The 20,120-nt window shown below is 39.7% G+C and overlaps 1 protein-coding gene across 19 annotated transcripts in view; it reads right to left on the reverse strand.

Moving 5' to 3' along the window:
• PAG1 (phosphoprotein membrane anchor with glycosphingolipid microdomains 1) overlaps positions 1 to 20,120 on the reverse strand; it is a 147,174-nt gene that overhangs the window by 47,067 nt on the left and 79,987 nt on the right. For 14 of the 19 annotated variants that reach the window (XR_010121904.1, XR_010121902.1, XR_010121903.1 and 11 more), the window contains one exon: positions 15,064 to 15,157. The exons of the other annotated variants lie outside the window; for them this stretch is intronic. The gene's annotated coding sequence lies outside the window, so the exon portion shown is untranslated. The remainder of the gene's footprint in view (positions 1 to 15,063; positions 15,158 to 20,120) is intronic. 19 annotated transcript variants of the gene reach the window in all.

Raw genomic sequence — 20,120 nt, forward strand, 5'->3', positions numbered from 1 at the left:
AGCAGGCTGAAGTCAGGAGGCAGAGCCCAAGAACCATCTGATCTCTATCATTTAAGGACTTACAAGTTCCATAATTATAAAAAAGCTGGCACCACCCTCAATGCACATTTGCCATATTTCTACACTACACATTCTTGAATACCCTTTGATGTTCTATTTATTTCTAAGAGGATAGGTATTTTTTGATCCAGTTCACATCACTGATAAGAGGTATTTTAGCTGCCAGATAAATAAATCTCCATTGAATGCAATTTATGGGATCCAAAAGCAATGTATGGATCAATCTAGAACTATATGAGGCTTAACTGGTTTTATGAAAATACTTGTAACAGTAAAAGAAATCAATAACAATTTATTAAGGTTTTTGTTCCTTGTATAGGTTTTGAAATGAGTTCTTACCCATTATAAAAGGCCTTAAATATTTTGGGAACTGAAATACTGTACTTGACTGTCTCTGGTTCTTTTCCTGAGTTGACCCTTTATGTTGAGTAAGCATATTTTACACAGTGCAGCTGCCAGGCTCTGTCAGGCCAAGACACACATGCACTCAGAGGCAGTGAGCTTTACCCACTTACATTATGTTTCTGCAACAGGGAAAGAATGTATGATGTTTAACCTTTGTAAGAAGCACTTGGAGGTTCATCTGATAGTCTATAAAAGTAAGCAATTAAAGAATTTGGTTTAAAATCTGATTTCTAATTTTTATAGGAAAAAGTTAATACTTTCCATGTATTGAACATCTATGATTAGCCTGGAACTTTTTAGGTTGGAGCCTCACCTAGAAAAATCAAGTTATATTTAACTTTTTCTTCATAGGATTGTTGTGAGCTATAGGTAGGTATAGAAGATTCCCTAGATGGTCACAAGTCTTCCCCTCCGTGTATCTTCACTTCTTGCAACGTGACTTTGTAGCTCCTTCCAGCAAGAAATGCTGTCTATTTCTCTACTCTTTATGGTGGGCTGATTTGTGACTCCCTTTAGCTCATGGAGCTCAGTGGAAGCAATGGTGTGTCAATGCTGAACCCAGCCCACATGCTTTGAATGATTCTACTCTCACTCTGGAATTCTGCTGATCCTCTATGTGAATAAGCCCACACTAGCCTACTGGACGATGAGAGAATGTGGTCATCCAGTTGTCCTTATTGTTCCCCCAGTAGCCAGCCAATCCTCAGAAGCAGAGACATCTAGCTGACTGCAAGCTGACCAAAGACACAGGCATGAGCCTAACTGAGACCAGAAGAACCTCCAACCTAACATGGCCCAAACTATAAAACTGTAGAATGAGGAGCTGAGTAAATGGCTGTTGTTTTTAAGCTGTTAAGTCATGGAGTGGTTTGTTATGCAGCAAATGCTATAGGAGGTATTATTGTCCTCATTGTACTAAAGAGGCACAGAAATTTGTTCAAGGCCAACTAGCTGGTAAATGGTAAGGCTATCAGGTTATTATACCTGCTTTAAGGGCCTACACTCTTAGTCACTTCACTGCCCTTTGATGTAAATGAGAAAGTACATGCTGACTGCCTTCCACATGCTCAGTTGTCGGCTAGACATATTTTCTATGTTTAGGGAACTTACTACCCCCATTTTGCTTTTCACTAACGAAAGTACAATTCGACGGTTCTCCTTATGCTATTGCCTCCACCTGAAATATATTTTCTACTTATTTTCTACCCTTGAAACCTGCTCAAATGTTACCATTTCTCAGGAACACCCTCTAATGTCCCAAGATAGAAATGAAGTTTTCTACCTGTGGTTGACTGCAAAAAATAACCATAATTGCTCCCTCTTTCCTTTCTCCTTGCCCTTTAAAATGTGACTTTTTAGTACCTTCCATCAAGAAATGAAATCTCTTTTCCCACTCCTTGTATCTACACTGAGCTTGTGACTTGCTTTGGCCAGGAAATGTGGCAGAAGTGATGGTGTGCCCATTCTCACACCAGGCCTAAGGTGCCTTGGATAATTAGGCATTCTCTAGGAAACCCTAACTCCATATTCCAACAAATCTGGGTTGACCCTGCTGATGGCTGAGAGGCCAAAGGACCAGAGCTTGGTCAGCCAGCTTGCCTCAGCTAAAGCTCCCAGAAAAGTGAGAAAGCCCCACCAAGATCAGCAAAGCTGAACCACAGCTGACCGTTGTTGCATGAGTGAACCTAGCCAAGACTAGAGGATTGCCCAGCTGAGCCCAGCCTAAACTATCAATCACAGAATCAAGAGCTAAATACATGTTCATCTAAAGCCACTAAGGTTGTTACGAAGCAACAGATAATGAATACAGATCCTTTGTATTCTTTGGGCATGTTTAAACTTATTTTTGGAATAGCATATGTATTCAACAAAGGTCACCAGATGAATAAAGAAATGACTAAATATTTATGCAATTACACTGAGATAAGATTTCTCTAACAAAACAGAACTCTGACTTTTTATTTCGAAGTGAATAATTCTATCTTTCCTGGCTGTGAGACACAGTGATGTTTATAGCATAGGACCTGATACTTAGCAGGTGTGCTCAATAAATGTTAACTCCCATTGATCTTGTAGGTGAAATAAGATGCCAAACAAAAGTCAAAGCAAACACCATGCGTTGACACAAGCAGGATGTTACTTCCTAAATCCTTTCAAAACCAGGACAAACTCTCCTGGTATTTGTAGGATGGAGACTTAGGGCAAGCAACACGTGCTTTCTGCCCCTCTCCAGATATTGGTAAGTTTCTTTCTCTTTGAAAATAACCTTCTCTAGAGAACTTCACAGCTACTCAAGCTACCCAATTACAAAGAGCAGGAGCATTCTGCTACAGAAAGACCTCCCCAGGAGGCTTTCCTTGCTTGCTCTCAAGGCCAGTATTTCTCAACTTTGGCTGCATATTCGAAGGACCTTGGGAGCTTTAAAAAAATGCCTCCAGAGATAGACTTAATTAGTTTGAGGGTACACCTGCACATGGGAATTTAAACAGCCCCTTGGGTAATTTTACTGAGTAGCCAAAGTGGAGAGCCACTACTCAACCTTTTCCTAGAGTGCCTCTACCAGTCAAATAATTATGATCAGATTTAACTTTAAAGGCAGTCCTAAATAAACCTTTTTTATATGTCTATAATCAAAACCCAGCACTGAAATACTGCAGCTGGAAAATAATTTCTTATAATGGACAATGACTGGCTCAATAGAAATTAAGAAACAATGATCAGATAAGTAACTTCCTGATAATTCACTCAACAAGCATAATATGAACATTTGGCAAGGTCTTAACTGTCTTAAAGGCCTTAACATAATTAGGTGTTCAAAACTTTATTGGCCTAAATTAAATACCACATAACATTATTGACTATACTGAATAACAAATCCAAGCTAAATTGCATTTAAGTGTACAATCTTAAAGTATATTAGCCTAAAATCTTTCTTTCTCAAAGTGTACATTATCATTTGGATAGTAATACTTTATCACAAATTAAGGTACAATTTAATATTTTAATATGATTTTGAGCTCAGATTCAACATGGGTATTTCAAAAAAACTGGTCTTGCTTTCCTAGTACATAAGTGACTCACATGGCAATACGGTTTGGCTGTGTCCCCACCTAAATCTCATCTTGAATGAGATTTAAAGCTCCCATGATTCCCATGTGTTGTGGGAGGGACCCAATGGGAGGTGACTGAATCACAGGGGCAGGTCTTTCTCGTGCTATTCCCATGATGGTGAATGGGTCTCATGAGATCTGATGTTTTTATAAGTGGGAGGTCCCCTGGCACATGCTCTCTTGCCTGCTGCCATGTAAGACATGCCTTTGCTTCTTCTTTGCCTTACACCATGACTGTGAGGCCTCCCAAGCCATGGGTAACTGTGATTCCATTAAACCTCTTTCCTTTATAAATTACACAGTCTGGTGTATGTCTTTATTAGCAGTGTGAGAACAGACTAATACAGTAAATTGGGACCAGGAGTGGGGTGCTGCTATAAAGATACCTGAAAATGTGGAAGTGACTTTGGAACTGGGTAACAGGCAAAGGTTGGAATAGTTTGGAGGGCTCAGAAGAAGATAAGAAAATGTGGCAAAGTTTGGAACTTCCTAGACACTTATTGAATAGCTTTGATCAAAATGCTGATAGTGATATGGACAATAAAGTCCCTGCTGAGGTGGTCTCAGATGGAAATGGCAAACTTGTTGGGAACTGGAGTAAAGATCACTCTTGCTATGCAAAGAGACTGGCAGCATTGTGCCCTTGCCCTAGAGGTCTGTGGAACTTTGAACTTGAGACATATGATTTAGGATATCTGGTTGAAGAAATTTCTAAGCAGCAAAGCATTCAAGAGGAAGCAGAGAATAAAAGTTTGGAAAATTTGCAGCCTGATGATGCAATTGAAAAGAAAAACCCATTTTCTGGGAGAAATTCAAGCCAGCTGCAGAAATGTGCCTAAGTAGTGAGGAACCAAATGTTAATCACCAAGACAATGGGGAAAATGTCTCCAGGGCATGTCAGAGACCTTCACAGCAGCCCCTCCCATCACAGGCCTGGAGGCCTAGAAGGAAAAATGGTTTAATGGTCTAGGGCCCCCCTGTTCTGTGCAGTCTCGGGACATGGTGCCCTGCATCCCAGCTGCTTCAGTTCCAGCCATGGCTAAAAGGGGCCAACATACAGCTCAGGCCATTGCTTCAGAGGGTGCAAGCCCCAAGCATTGGTGGCTTACACATGGTGTTGGGCCTATGGGTGCACAAAAGTCAAGAATTGAAGTTTGGGAATCTCCACCTAGATTTCAGAGGATGTACGGAAATGCCTGGGTGTCTAGGCAGAAGTTTGCTGCAGGGGTGGGAAGCTGATGGAGAACCTCTGCTAGAGCAGTGTGGAAAGAAAATATGGAGTTGGAGCCCCTACACAGAGTTCCCACTGGGGCACTGCCTAGTACAGCCATGAGAAGAGGGCCACTGTCCTCCAGACCCTGGAATGGTAGATCCACTGACAGCTTGCCCTGTGCACCTGAAAAAGTCACAGACACTCAACACCAGCCTGTGAAAGCAGCCAGGAGTGGGGCTGTACCCTGAAAAGCCATAGGGGTGGAGCCGCCCAAGGCCATGGGAGCCCACCTCTTACATCAGCATGCCCTGGATGTGAGACATGGAGTCAAAGGTCATTTTAAGGTTTAATGACTGCCCTATTGAATTTTGGACTTGCATGGGCCCTGTAACCCCTTTTGTTTTGGCCAATTTCTCCCATCTGGAATGGATGTATTTACCCAATGCCTATACCCCCATTATATCTGGGAAATAACTAACTTGCTTTTGATTTTACAGGCTCATAGATGGAAGGGATTTGCCTTGTCTCAGATGACACTTAGGACTGTGGACTTTTGAGGTGATGCTGAAATGAGTTAAGACTTTGGAGGATTGTTAGGAAGGCATGATTGGTTTTGAAATGTGAGGACATGAGATTTGGGAGGGGCTGGGGGTAGAATGATATGGTTTGGCAGTGTCCCCACCCAAATCTCGTCTTAAATTGTAGCTCCCATGATTCCTACATGTTGTGGGAGGGACCTGGTGGGAGGAGATTGAATCATGGAGGTGGCTCTTTCCAATGTTGTTCTCATAATGGTGAATGGGTCTCATGAGATCTGATGGTTTTATAAATGGGAGTTCCCCTGCACAAGCTCTCTCTTGCCTGCTGCCACGTAAGACATGCCTTTGCTTCTTCTTTGCCTTCTGCCATGATTGTGAGGCCTCCCCAGCCATGTGGAACTGTGATTCCATTAAACCTCTTTCCTTTATAAATTACTCAGTCTTATGTATGTCTTTATTAGCAGCATGAGAACAGACTAATACACGTGGCAATAGGGTTCCTTTTTGTGATTATTTAATTCTTTTTAGGTAGAGTTCAAAAGTGCTGAAAAATGATGGGTAATCTTATGTTTTAAGCTATATGTTGCATATATAATGCATGCAAATTGCTTTAATGACAAAATTTCATCCTTAATAAACTCTATGCTGTAATCACAAATGGACCTCCAACACACTTTCAGAGTCAGAATTCTCCAAGCCACAGGTTCTGAAAAATCTGGTTCGACCCTCTGACTTCATAGATATGAAAAATGACATCCAGAAAGGTTAAATAAGTCAAACAATGCCCACAACACCAAATGGCTGGGAATGGAGCCCAGGTCATCTGAGCCCACTAGGGGCATCTGGAAGATAACAGCGGAAGTGTGCTCAAGCCCTACAGAAACAGGTGGCAGGGCTGGATTTGGTCCCCAGCTTTTGCCAATACTTGGATTTTGCCAGCCTCTGCTATAGATGGCTATGTTCAGTAGAAGACATTGACAACAGGAGATATCATTATCACTTTGTATACTTCAATTCTTTTTATCACAAAACAGGCTGAAGTCAACTATGGTTATTTAATACATCAGTTATAAATGCATTTGCTGCATTTTTTCTAGTCTATTGTTAACACCTTATGTCAGCATGGTACATGTGTTACAATTAATGGACCAATATTGGTACATTATTATTATTATTTGGATTTCCTTAGTTTGCACCCTATGTCCTTTTATTTTTGGTTCCAGGATCCCATCTAGGATGCTGCATTACATTTAGTGTGCTCATTTTTCATTACTTCAAGTGTGTGTGTGTGCGTGTGTGTGTGATAAAGAGAGAGAGAGAAAGAGGGAGAATATGAGTATTTCTCTTCTATGTAGCAAATTAAGGGCAAAATCCTACAAATTACAATTCTCACGTTCTCTAATGTGAAAGAAAAGGGCAGATGTTAACGAAGTAATCTGTGGTTTCAATTACGAGGAAAACATTGTGGATTAAAGGAAGGTTAGGTTAAAAAGAATTTGACATTTAGAAGGATCTAGAAACAGAGTTTCTGATTCCAGCATGGATTAACAAAATCTAAAAAGCAAGGAATGTAGCAGAGTAGTGTGAGAATTTAAAGTAATAAAAGTCAGTTCACATAGAAGCATAGTAACACAGAAGAAAGAAAAAACATTGTACAATTTGTCACCATTTACTTTAGAGGAGTCTGCATTTTTAAAATCCACAGAAATGCAGTGATAGTTTCCTTGCCAGTATTTGTGTAAAACATTTTCCAAACAAGACTGATTCATCTTACTCTGAAATGAATTGTTAGATCACAACAGTGAATGTTAAGGCATTTGCATCCCTTATAGAAATGCCAAACATTTTACTATGCCTGATGCTGTACTATAAATAGGGAAATTCAAATGCTAAAAATGTTCTCTAAGTTACCAAACATAGTTCTTTACCATGTACTTCCTGGTACAAATGACTTGTTCTTCCCAAGTCTGAAAATGAAAGCTAACTGCAATTCAGAAAAATGTTGCAACTTACTTCAATTAATTAAATGTAAAAGTTATTTCATTTCTGTATATTTCTTTTTCCTTAGATCATATTTATTGAAAGGCTACTTTAGACATTTACCAAAGTTTTATTAAATCATAGTTAGTCTGATAAGAGTTGGGTTTTAAAATTAACAACTGGAACAGCCAAGCAATGGCAATATTACTGGAAAATAACGATGCTTATCTAAGTCATTCTGAATTGTTAGCCACATTTGGATGTAATAGTAGATGTAAAATTTACGTACTATATTTTTTCTAAATAATATATGGGCACAATAGTGTTCATAAACCAATATATTAAGGGTAAAAGGTATTTCAGTTCACAATAATGCCCATTTATTATTGGGAAAATTGTACTAATTTATAATTGGCATTTCAAAATAGTATCAATATCTATGTATATCTTCAATAAAAAGAGAACATAAACAACAGTATAGGGATTTGTATAACATATTTAAGGTTAGTATTCATTTGAAGAGGTGATCCCTGATTTTCACTGAGAGCTGGGACAGGAAATTATAGGAGATTTTTCTATGATGTGGACAGGGCAAAGCACAGCAAGAACTGCTTTATAACGTTTCCTTCAAATCAGCTGACTATCCCATTGGCCTTTAATCTCCCTTCTGCAACTGACCAGACCTCATATTATCCAATTACCAGTAATCTACTCAAGAACAGCAGGATTCTCTTTAAATTGAATACAAATAATTATTTTAATATCTTTTCCTGGCTTCTTTAAAGATTTCATGTTTTTTGACTTGCATAAATTTTTGCAAACCTCCATGGAAGATATTTTAATTATTTTAAAATTTTATGGCACATAAGAAGTGACAAGTAAAATTACTTGATTTTAATTATTATTAAGGGTTACATTAACAAGTTCATTTAAATACAAATTTTACTAATTCTAGTTTGACTTTTTTCTTATTTAACATCGATGTGCTACTTAGTCTAAATTCATCATGTAATGAAATGCATGACTTGTAGACAAATTTCTGAAATGAGAAATGGGCATATACTTGGTTTTGGGACCAATTATATAAATTTCAAGCTACAATTAATATGTCATGATAGATAAAGAGATAAAAGTTTTCATTCATGGATATTTGGTAATCTTGCATTTTGGACAAAAATAATCAACCTACAATAATTTTGTGTTTAATTATAAAATAATGAGACAAGAAATGTTTGTATGCATTTCTCTGCAGTATATATATATATATATATATATATATATATATATATATATATATTTTACTGTTTCATTTGACTCTGTTGTCAGCTTATCAGGAACAATGTAAGGAGAGAGAGGGAGAGAAGAGAGAGAGAGAAAAAGGGAGAGAGAGGGAAAGACAGAGGGTATGAGTGATATTTATTTCTAATAAATAAAAGCCAAATTATATATGATTATCATTACTTTTATCAACATTGAATTTCATACCATATAAACGTCCTAATAGACTAATATAAAACTCTACAAATACATTAAGCTATTTAAGATTAAAAGAATAATGCAATAAACACAAATGTTTAGGAAATAAACACCCAGTTTAGGAAATAAAACATTATCTACACCATGAAAAGTTTGTTAAGAATTTTGACCAGATGACTGCAGATGATAATCGTCACAATATCAGTTGCTTCTTCTGCTTACAGTCTGTAATCAGTTATCCATTCTATGTATAAAGTAACAGTAAATGACTAATTATAAAAACTAATTAAAGCCTCCATGGGGGCTTGCAGTGTTTATGTGAGTCATAAGCATGTTCACTCATCTGACTGGCACTAATAGCTTCATATACGTTAGGAGGTCCTGAAGCAGTATTATTTTCTAAAACGTATTTAAGTAATCATTTTATTTATTAATAATTACTAAAAAATAGAACCTAGGTTTGAACCTTTACCACCCTGAACAGCATAAAATCCCTGGGACAGCTTTGCATCGCAGTGATTTTGTGAAAAGGCTGTTGGGAAACCCCGATCCAGGCTTGGCCAATGCTAAGTTAGAGATGCAGGAAGGAGAAGGGTGCACCCAGAACTGATGTGAGGATGCACAAAGGAGGCCATCTGAAGAGCGGCTGATACCCCCGGGCTCCTGGCACACGGCCCCTCCAGGATCTAGAGAATACTCTGGAGTCCAGAGTCAAGACCCAAACACCTCCACATATACGCAAGTTGGGCTGGGCTACAACATGTAATGGTTCCATAAATGCGGATGATGTATATTAAATGTATGTATCCACAGGACCTATGAAGTGTATCTACTGAGGTTCCAAATCTTGGTGCCGTCCTGCTACAGAGCTGAAATTTCTACCTAAAAGACTAAAGGGCCATACCACAGAGTTAAAAGCCATGGGAAAAATTTGTTCAAACTGGGAACAGTTGTTTCTTTTAGGAAAATGTTTGTTTTTAGCGTAGGAGTCTGTTAATTACAAAATTATGGTCACAGTTCCCTTTTCAAACTGTTCCTTAGAAAGCGCAGAACCAAATCTGGTTCTATCATATTAACCATGAAGGATTTCACAGAATGTATTTTGCATAATAACTTCCCTCCTTCTTCCATCTTTTCTACCTTATATACTCTGTGCCTCATTTTACCCTCACCAATTTTTCATTTGATGTGTTGTGTATTGTATCTTATTCTTAAAACTCTTCTGGAACAAAACAGTCACCAGCTTATAAGGATGAAAAAAGCTTAGGGATAATTCAGTTCTATCCTCCATATTTTACAAATGAGAAATTTCAGGCTCTAAGGTCCCAATAGCTATCAGTTTAAAAAGGGACTGGAATTTAGAGATCCCAAATGTAGCTTATTGATTTTCCCTCAATATCTGTTTGCCTCCTGTGACAGTGGATATTTTTTTACCTCTCCTTACGACAACACTGCCCAAGTGATGTTGATAGACATTTGCACCTACCTGAGAAAAGAGAAAATTTAGGAAATTCTGCATTCTACATGTTGCTTTGGAGAGTCACAAGAACATTCTGAGAAATCCTGCAATAAGTAAATCAATTTAATTTTGCTGAACCTATGTCTCCCAAACATATCCAACCATGAATAAACCTTTTTTTCTTTTCTCTTTTGGGGGCACCCAAATGAGAGAGAGCTGCACCCATCAAACTCCTCAGTTTCCACTTTGGGAAGTTCTGGGTTAAGAAAAGGCCTCCAGGAGCAACTGTCTAAATCCCCATGGCAGCAGGGAAGGAGGAATGGTCAAATGTCCATCCTGGAGAGCGGCTGCTCTCCACACTGGCAGGTCGTGCTACACTGCCGTGCCCAGGGCCACGGTATGTCAAAGAGCCCGGGACCCACCAGTGAAGAAGCTGTAAAGGAGGGGCAGGGCAATACCCTGGTCCTTTCTCCGCATGCTGCTCAGGCGTTCCTCTGCAGGCACGCCACAGGATGCAGTTCACCCTGACAGCCACGGGAGGAGGTGCCTGGAATCCTGTTTACCGTGTAACATTAGTCCGCACCCACTTTGAATTCTAGAAGGACAGGGATGACAAATTCTTCCTCCACTGCAGCAAATGCCATCAGTCAATGGCGATAGAGTTCCAAAAATGACAACATAACATGGTGTGTGTACCTCTGTGGGGGGCAGCGTGTGTATTCACAGACCCCAAAGGGGCCTCACAGTTAAGTAGGCTCTGCTACGGTCCAGGAATACCTGTGTTGAGATGCATGGAGCCCTAATGCCTAGACCCTGGAGTAGATGCCAATGCTGTCTCTACCCTTCCTTGGCAAGTCACTTACCCTCTCTGGGCTTTAGTTTCCTCTCTGGTAAAACAGGAATGTTAATAATAGTAATAGGGTGATCGGGCAGATTAAAGTTTAATACTTGCAAAGTGCTTAGACCAGTGCTTGCCTCACTGTAGGTACAACGTAAGTGTTTGTTAAATAAAATAGTATCATTCACCTATAAACCTAGCTACTCAGGAGGCTGAGGCATGAGAATCGCTTGAACCTGGGAAGCAGAGGTTTCAGTGAGCCCAGATAGCACCGTTGTACTCTAGCCTGGGCAACAGAGCAAGGCCCTGTCTCAGAAAAACAAACAAACAAAAAAACCCAAAATAAAACAGTGTCATTAAGTGTTTACTCCAATTTCCCTCGACTGATAAACATTTTCTTTCATACTAGATGGTGACATATAGCATTGGTGAAACAAGGCCCTTGCATGCCTTGCTTTAGGTCATCCTCCCCTGAGCCATGATGATGACACACATGAGGCCCATGCCCACACTGACTTAGCTGCCTGCAGGCTCTCCCAGCTTTCTGGCGAACTGTGGTCACAGGGTATGGAGACCCAGCTGTCACTGGTGTGTGCTAAAGATCAGGTCTCAGTGGTTACCGGAAATTCCACAGGAAAGGAACAAGCAGGCAGGATAGAAGGCATGGCTGCTGAGTCACAGATGGGCCAGCAATTACCCTGCACACGAAGGTGTCTTCCAGGGACCTGCCAGTTTTGCTGCTGCAGGCAGCGCCTCCGAGGAGCCCCTGGAGGGAGCAAGAGAACCTGGCCCTGCCTCGACCTCACGTCCCTCAATAATCCTTAACTCAGCTGTGAAAAACAATAAAACAAAAACTGCTTGAAAAACAGACTAAAAAAATGTACCAAATAGAAAGAATAAAGGGAGTTTATTCAAGCCTTGGTGATTTTTTCTTGCTATCTTTGTGATGTACTTGAAAATATCATCATATAAATATATTTCTATACTTTTTTTTTTTTTTTTGAGACAGGGTCTTGCTCTGTCACTCAGACTGGAGTGCAGTGGTATGATCTCAGCTCACTGCAGCCTCTGCCTCCCAGGATCAAGAGATCCTCCCACTTCACCCTCCCAGGTAGCTGGGACTACAGGCATGCACCACCATGCTTGGTTAATTTCTGTGGAGACAGGGTTTTGCCATGTTGCCCAGGCTGGTCTCGAACTCCTGGACTCAAGCAATCTGCCCACCTCGGCCTCCCAAAATGCTGGAAATTTAGGCATGAGCCACCACAGCTGGCCAATTTCTATACATTTTTAAAAAGACAAACAAATGCATCATCAAAAAGATTGTCTAACAAATACATTTTAAAAGACTGAGAAACTTAAAAACAACAAAGCAGATAATATGTGTGAATCATGTCACAAGTGGTGGAGTAAAGGACCTGCTTTTGTTACATAAGATTAACCCTTACGCAGGCTACATAAAAAGGGATTTGCAATAATCCAATGCTCTACTGTATACTGACACTACCACAGATAGAATTTTAAAAGTCTCATAATTTATATTATGTAGTTTTTATAAAAATATCCAGGGAGCTGTTCTTAAGAATATAGGCCAAGAGGCCGGGTGTGGTGGCTCATGCCTGTAATCGCAGCACTTTGGGAGGCCAAGGCAGGCGGATCACGAAGTCAGGAGATCGAGACCATCCGGGCTAACACAGTGAAACCCTGTCTCTATTAAAAATACAAAAAATTAGCTGGGCATGGTGGCGGGCACTTGTAGTCCCAGCTACTCGGGAGGCTGAGGCAGGAGAATGGCATGAACATGGAAGGCAGAGCTCGCAGTGAGCTGAGATCGTGCCACTGCACTCCAGCCTGGGCGACAGAGTGAGACTCCGTCTCAAAAAAAAAAAAAAAAAAAAAAAAAAAGAATATAGGTCAAGATTGGGCAGCCATGATAAATTTCTCTTTAAGCCTAAAGACGAGGGTCCCCCACAGCTGCTGTTGGGGCTGCTGGGTGTGGGGCAGGCTCTCCCACTCTCTAGCTCACATACTGTTTGTGAACACAGCAGCCTGGCACACATGCACACACACGAGGTCCCCAGACACCTGGGGCTATCAGGGCCCATCATATTGCACAGTCTGTGTGCTCAGGGAGAGGTGGGAACACATAGCCTCAAGAAGCAGAAATGCCAGGCCTCAGTCATGGCCAGCTCAGTTTCCAGTTCAGGGTTTGCATGCTGCTTTGAGCCTCTGCTTTTATAGTTGTTGCCTTTAAAGTTCTGAACATTTGGGGCATGGCTCCCTCTCACTAGCAGTGCACCTCTTACCTCAATGCACATCTTTAAATGTGTCTTTTTGCTCTTATCTTTGGCAGCATACACTTGCTTCTGTGAACCACCAGATGACGTACATAGGCTAATTTTCATTTGTACCAACGTGAATGCTGACATACAAAGGGCAATATCAAAGCAGGTCTAGTGTGTTCATCAAGTATTTCTAAACTTCTATGATTTTAATTCTTGTTAGCACAGTACTTGGATAGGCATACTGCATCTTAAAGACTTTTTTCATGTAACACAGGCATAATGCAATGTGAAGAAAATTATCACTGAAAGGAAAACTGTTTCCCCAAATTATGACTTACGTCTACAGTAATGAGAAGCTATTAAAATAGATTTTTGCAAAATCTCTAAGCTGATCTGCTGCTTAGAATTTTGAGATTTCCCACTGCTCTGTTATTTTCCCATTCTGTACGCACAGCACAGATTCCTGCCAAGCCTATTACAGTGAACAAACAATGTCCTCTCTGTCAGAACAGAGAATGAATAGTATCACAAAATTCTCCTCTAATGTACAGCCTACATTTCCCTCACCCCAAGCCTTTCAGAAGAGAATAACCAGGATGAGGACCGAGCAGGAAAACAGGACTCTCCCCTGGCCATTCCAAAACTGCCTTCTAGAACACGAAGGGCCAGGTAGCATCAACCATATCATATTAACTTCTAAACAGAGAAAGTTCACAAGTTTATTTTCTTTTAAGGGGGATCATGTGTTTTTGCATTTCTGTGTGTGTGGGTACACAAATGTCTTTATAAGGAAGGAGGTGTTTCATCAGATAAAATAAGACAGCTTTTAGCTACAGACTGAGCAGTGACAGGGGAACTTCATAGAAATGACACAGCAATTTGTGCTAAAATATTGGCAGCTAATTCATGAATGCCAAAGCTGACTATGAATTCAGCTGCTTCTGTTAAGCCTTTATTCCCACTAAGCTCATGATTCAGAGAGAAAGCGCCTAGAGTTACTCCTCTGAAACATACAGTATCATGCTGACAGATCCTTCTTTGGTCTCTCTCTCTCTCTCTCTCACACACACACAAACACACACACACACATACCCCTCCCCACAAGAGGCATTAAAGATATGATTTCCAAAACAAGAACTTCATGAAGCATTTCTCACAAACCAATGAAAGGCTTACTAAAGGCTTACTTAGCAGGTATTTTCATAGAAGAACATGGAATTCCTTAAAATCTTTCATACTTGTCTCAGTTGGTGTAAAATATTATGATTCAGGCTTTCCCCTCTTGTGACATGAATACAGCATATATTTTATTTTAACCTCTAAAGGAAACTACTCATTTTTTTCCTCATAAAGGATGAAATGTTATTTTCATAATTGAACCCCGCTGGCTTTTGTGTTCACGAGTATCTGTAACACGAAGAAAAAAGGCCAGCCTCTTCTTTCCTCCTCATTTCCCACACATTTTTCGTACAGCTCAGTGAGCTCCCAGATTCTGATGGCATTCTCCTGGTAACACATTTAGAAGAGACTGCAGGATACCCCAACAGCACTGCTTTCTTCTCTCTCTCTCCCTCTCTCTCTTTCTCTCATATCACTCTAGGTCTGTATGAGACTAAACAATTAAACCTTTGTGCTGTACCACTGCCATTTGAAAATTCTAATGATGTGTCCCTTTATTGGTACAATAGTAGTATTTACCTTGGAGGAAAATGTTTGTCCAGAAGAGTATTCCAAGTTCTGGCAATGTATTCCCTTTGAAATGTTGTGGTGAGAGTCTTCTCTTCTTTCTGGCCTATAGCCAAAGAGAAGGAAAGTTAGAAAAAAAGGCAGATGGATATACACTGTGAAAGATACTTGTTCAGTTCACTGTAAAAATGCTAGTGTACTTACGCCAAACACTGAGATTTATATTCTTATATTCCTTCCTGAACAAAGCAAACTGAAATGCAGAGGCACAACTATAGACAGTAATAATTAAATAAAAAAAGTCAATAAACAAAAGTTCATATCTCCCCATCCACAGAAAAATTTTTAATAAAAAAAGCCAAGTAAGTGTCTAATCAAATACAATTCAACTTACTTGCTCTTTCCATATTTTTCCTAGCTTATGCCAAGTAAATCTCTGTGTTACTACAGTGATACCAAAATTCAAATAACTGTCTTCTGAATTTGAAATAAAACAAGTGATTTGTTTGAAAAGAGTATTTATACTTTTTGGTAAGGTAAGCTGTGATTCAGTTCTGAAAATTTCTTATTAGAAGGAGACTTTGGTGCAGCGTGAACAGTGTGACCTGGACGACATGCAGATCTAGCCCCGAGTCGTCCTTTCACGCGTTCTGCTGTGGAAATGGGGAAGATGTTCAGAAAAGAGAGGCTACATGGGCAACTTTCCTTGCTTTCCCTCCTGATTCACCAGCTCCCCAATCCTACCTGTTGTTCTGCTGTTTTTGGTGCCTAGCCCTTCCTCCAGCCCCCCTTCCTCTCTAGTTCTCTTCCCATCCTCAAATAAGTCTCTCCCATATTGAACACTTACTTTACATAAGACACTATGACAAGTGCAGTATGAAAGGGAGGAGGGGAGAGGGACGGAATGAATGAACGAACGAATGAACGAATGAACGGATGAAAGAATGGCTGTGTTTACGCTCTAAGGAGAATACCTTGGCTATTGACTAAGATTCAGAACCTCTCAATCATTTTAACCAGCTAAGGCATAATTCCCGATTTCTGAGATAACAAACGGAGTGGAACATGAGCCTTCTAGATTTGCATCTACTGATGCTCTTTTGTTAGAACCACAAATTATTACCTTAGACTGTGTGTTGCTTTCTCTGATAGCAGAGTCAGCAGAATATTTATATTATCCTGAGGTATATCTATTGTTTCCCTGACAGTCAGAAAGTGAGAAACTGCTGCCTTTTGTTTGCCACTGCATTTAGCTACATTATTATTTTCTTTAAATAAGTTTAAAAAGATCAGAATAAGACAGACAATCACGGGCTGTCTTCTTCTAAGCCGACTCCAGGTCTTTCTGCTGTCAGTCTCATAACTAGGAGACAGAGCTTCGCTGGGTGCAGGGCTTGATACACAACTGAGTTCCCAAGCCATCGTTCCACTCTTTTATTAGACTTCAAGTCAAGCCTCCTTCTGAACCCCTGCCATGCAGATATATTTAGATGTGGATTCCAACCATAAACCTCTCCACTTTTCCTTGTCATCATGGTCAATCCAGGGAATTCTCCTGAATTAGCCAGAAATATGAGCAAGATTTAATTATCTAAATCAAATTGCTGCAGTTAAAAGGTAAAATTTAAATTAACAATTTTTTAAATGTCAAATTCTATTAATGTGTATTAAAAATAATGTTTGGATGTGCTTTCTCTATTACCAGATATGAGTAAGATCCTGATTTGAAAATTGGAGACAAGATTTGACAGTTAATTTAATAATATAAAAATGGTGCACAGTTTTGAATTTTCAAAATATACATTTTGTGACTTAAAAATATTCCAACGAAACAAGGTCATCAAGACACTGTGGTGCAGTCATAAGGCTAGACATACAGATCAATACTTTAGCATCCAGGAATAAACCCATATATTTATATTCCTTCAATTATATGGCCAGTTGAGTTTTTGGCAAGGGTGCCAAGACTATTCAATGGGGAAAGAACAGGCTTTTTCAACAAATGGTTCTGGAACAACTAGACAGTCATATATAAAAGAATAAAGTTGGATCCTTAACTCAGACCACAGAGAAAGTTAATGCAAAATGGATCAAATACCTAAATGTAAAAGTGTAAACTACAAAACCGTTAGAAAAAAAACCAAAGGGCTAAATCTTCATGAGCTCAGATTTGGTAGAGGCAGGTGACCCCAAAAGCACAAGCCAACTAGAGAAAAAACAGATAAACTGGACTGCATTAAAATAAAAATATTTGTAATTTAAAGGACAATATTAAGAGAATGAAAAGACAACCCAAAGAATGGGAGAAAATATATTCAAATCGTATGTGATAAGGGACTTATATATGGAATATATAAATAACTCTTATAACTCAATAATAAAAAGACGACCCAACCAAAAATGGGCAAAGGATCTGAAGAGACATTTCTCCAAAAAAGATACACAAATAATCAATAAACACATGAAAAGATGCTCAACATCACAACATCAGTAGCCATCAACAAAGTACAAATCAACCACAATGAGATACCACTTCATACCTTCCTAGTGATTTGCACTTGGCCATAATAAACATGTCTAAGCTAATAACAAGTGTTAAGAGGATGTAGAGGGATCAGAACCCCATGCCCTGCTGATGGGAATGTAAAATGACGCAGCTACTTTGAAACAGTCTGTTAGTTCCTCAGAATGTTAAACAGAGAGTTACCATGGGACCCAGCATTCCACTCCCAAGCATATAGCAAAAGAAATGAAACTATACGTCCACACAAAAACTTGCACATAGATAGTCACAGAAGCATTATTTGTAATACCCAAAGAAGTAGAAACAATGCCCCTCAACTGTTGAATGGGTATATACAAAATGTGGTATATCCATGCAAAAGAATAGTATTCAGCCATAAAATAGAATAAAACACTGGTACATGTTACAACATGGATGAACCTTGAAAACATGCTAAGTGAAAGAAACCAGTCACAAAAAAACATATTATATGATCCTGTTTATAAGAAATGTCCAAAACAGGCAAATACATAGAGATAGAAAGTAGGTTTGTGTTCCTTAGGGCTAGGGGAGAAGGGGTGATGAAAATGTCCTAAAATTGATGGTAGTACTTTAAATGGATGACTTGTATGGTATGTGAATTGCATCTAAATAAAGCTCTTACGAAAAATAATATTCCAAGGATTTGGATGTTATAAGCATCAGTCATTTTTCAGATCAATCTTAAAAAAAAATGGCAAACCCCAAAATAATTTTAGCTGGAATCATGGGAGTTGTTACACTAAGCAGATAACCTAGCTCCATTGCAAACTATCATGCCCTGACTGGGACAACTTGAGCATAATTCTGATAGATCAAACACTTCTTCAGGTCTCCTTTCATCTTGCTGATTATTTCCAAAGGTGATAGAGATAATTAGGTTATCAGGGTAGAGAGATAATAAGGTTAATCACTGCAAATGATTATTGACCCAATCAAACAGAAATCCCATACCTTCAATATTGATTTCCTTTTCCACCGAATGGAATTTTAGGACTTCTGATACTGACTATTTAGTCAAATATGGCCTCTCCCTGAAACCCACATATCCTGTCCATGGAATGCCACGCTCAGCAGTTTCTGTTACACCTGGCTGTCTGACAGTTTTCATGAGGACGGTTGGTGACTTCTTAATACTAATGATGACATTCATAAGAAGGCCCAAGCAAGTGAACTCCAGGAGTCCAGGATGTGTTTTTACCGAACTAACCTGAACTCTTGTTCTGGCTAAAGCCACTCAGCAGAATCGAAACAGAGCTCCATTCTGGGACACTGAAACCCTGAGGGATGAGATGTGCACCTGACAGATGGCCTGGGCTGAGCCCCCGCTGGCAGTGCTGAGAAGGGTCTAAGGAAAGGAGTGTTTTCTCAAGGTTATATCCTAACAGTCTCTTCTGGGGAAGGAGTAATGATGTTGAGAGTGTATCTCCCTGCTATCTGGGTAGACAAATACAGGGATTGAGGAGAACAGACTTCAGCAATCTACTCCAAATTCATGTCTGCCTTTTAAAAACTGCACCTGGAGGCAAGATAACTACTCAATATGAGACTAGAATCATGAATCTCAATTATAGATTCTCAAATTTAAAAGAAACTTAAAGGTCATCCATAAATCAACCCCACTTGATACTTGAATCCTTTCTACAATGTCTGTGACATCTCATCTATAACTGCAATGTCAAAAGGACTTGGTTAAACAGAATAGTTCAATGTACTGAGCACGGAATGAATCACAGTGCTTGGAATATAGTAATTGTTCAATATTTATTCACTGATTGAGTGAATTCATTTTAAAAAAAAATCAGAGTAGGCTCAAGGATGTTGCTGTAATAAAACCTCTCTCATTCACAGTCCCTGAAGACAGAGAAGAGAGTAGGATTACAGGTTGCTCATGATTGGCATACTGCTGCAGCAATATTTCCCACATGCAAACATCATTCCAGTAAATACAATACTTTATGTTGCAATGGAAATAAACCAATAAACAAAACTTAGACCTGCTAATCTACCTATGCTGAATTCCCTGCCACAACAAAGGGCTTCCTCCATCCCAAGGAATCCCTTTCTGTCTCTTGGAAGTGTTGCTAAATTTGAGCTAGGAGTAAGAAAGGTTCTTCTGTGCTCCAGAGGCTTAGTGGCTTCAACCTTGTTTGAGTCGTGGTTTTAAGGTCTAGGGCCATGCAGAACAAGTCCAATAGTTCCCTGACGTGGCAACCCTTCAAATACTGGAAGACACCTATTTAAAGAAGTCCCTCTTCCCCTGCTCTTGAGCTCTCCTTCTCTATTCCAAAGAATATGATTTCATGTACCACCTGCCATAACTCAAAAGAACACAAAGGCTGCCAGGAGAAGGGAGCAGGTCCCTGGCCAGGTCTGCTCACAAGAGCAGAGTAGGCGAAAAGCCTGCTGCAGCTACAAAGCCCAACCTGGGAGGGGAGCCCAGCAACCAAGCACAACATCCAAGGAACAAGGCAACATGGACCTGATTTAGGAAATAACCCTTATTTGGGTTTCGGTGGTGGGGGTG

Source organism: Symphalangus syndactylus, chromosome 7, assembly GCF_028878055.3.
Source record: "Symphalangus syndactylus isolate Jambi chromosome 7, NHGRI_mSymSyn1-v2.1_pri, whole genome shotgun sequence".
NCBI lineage: Eukaryota > Metazoa > Chordata > Mammalia > Primates > Hylobatidae > Symphalangus > Symphalangus syndactylus.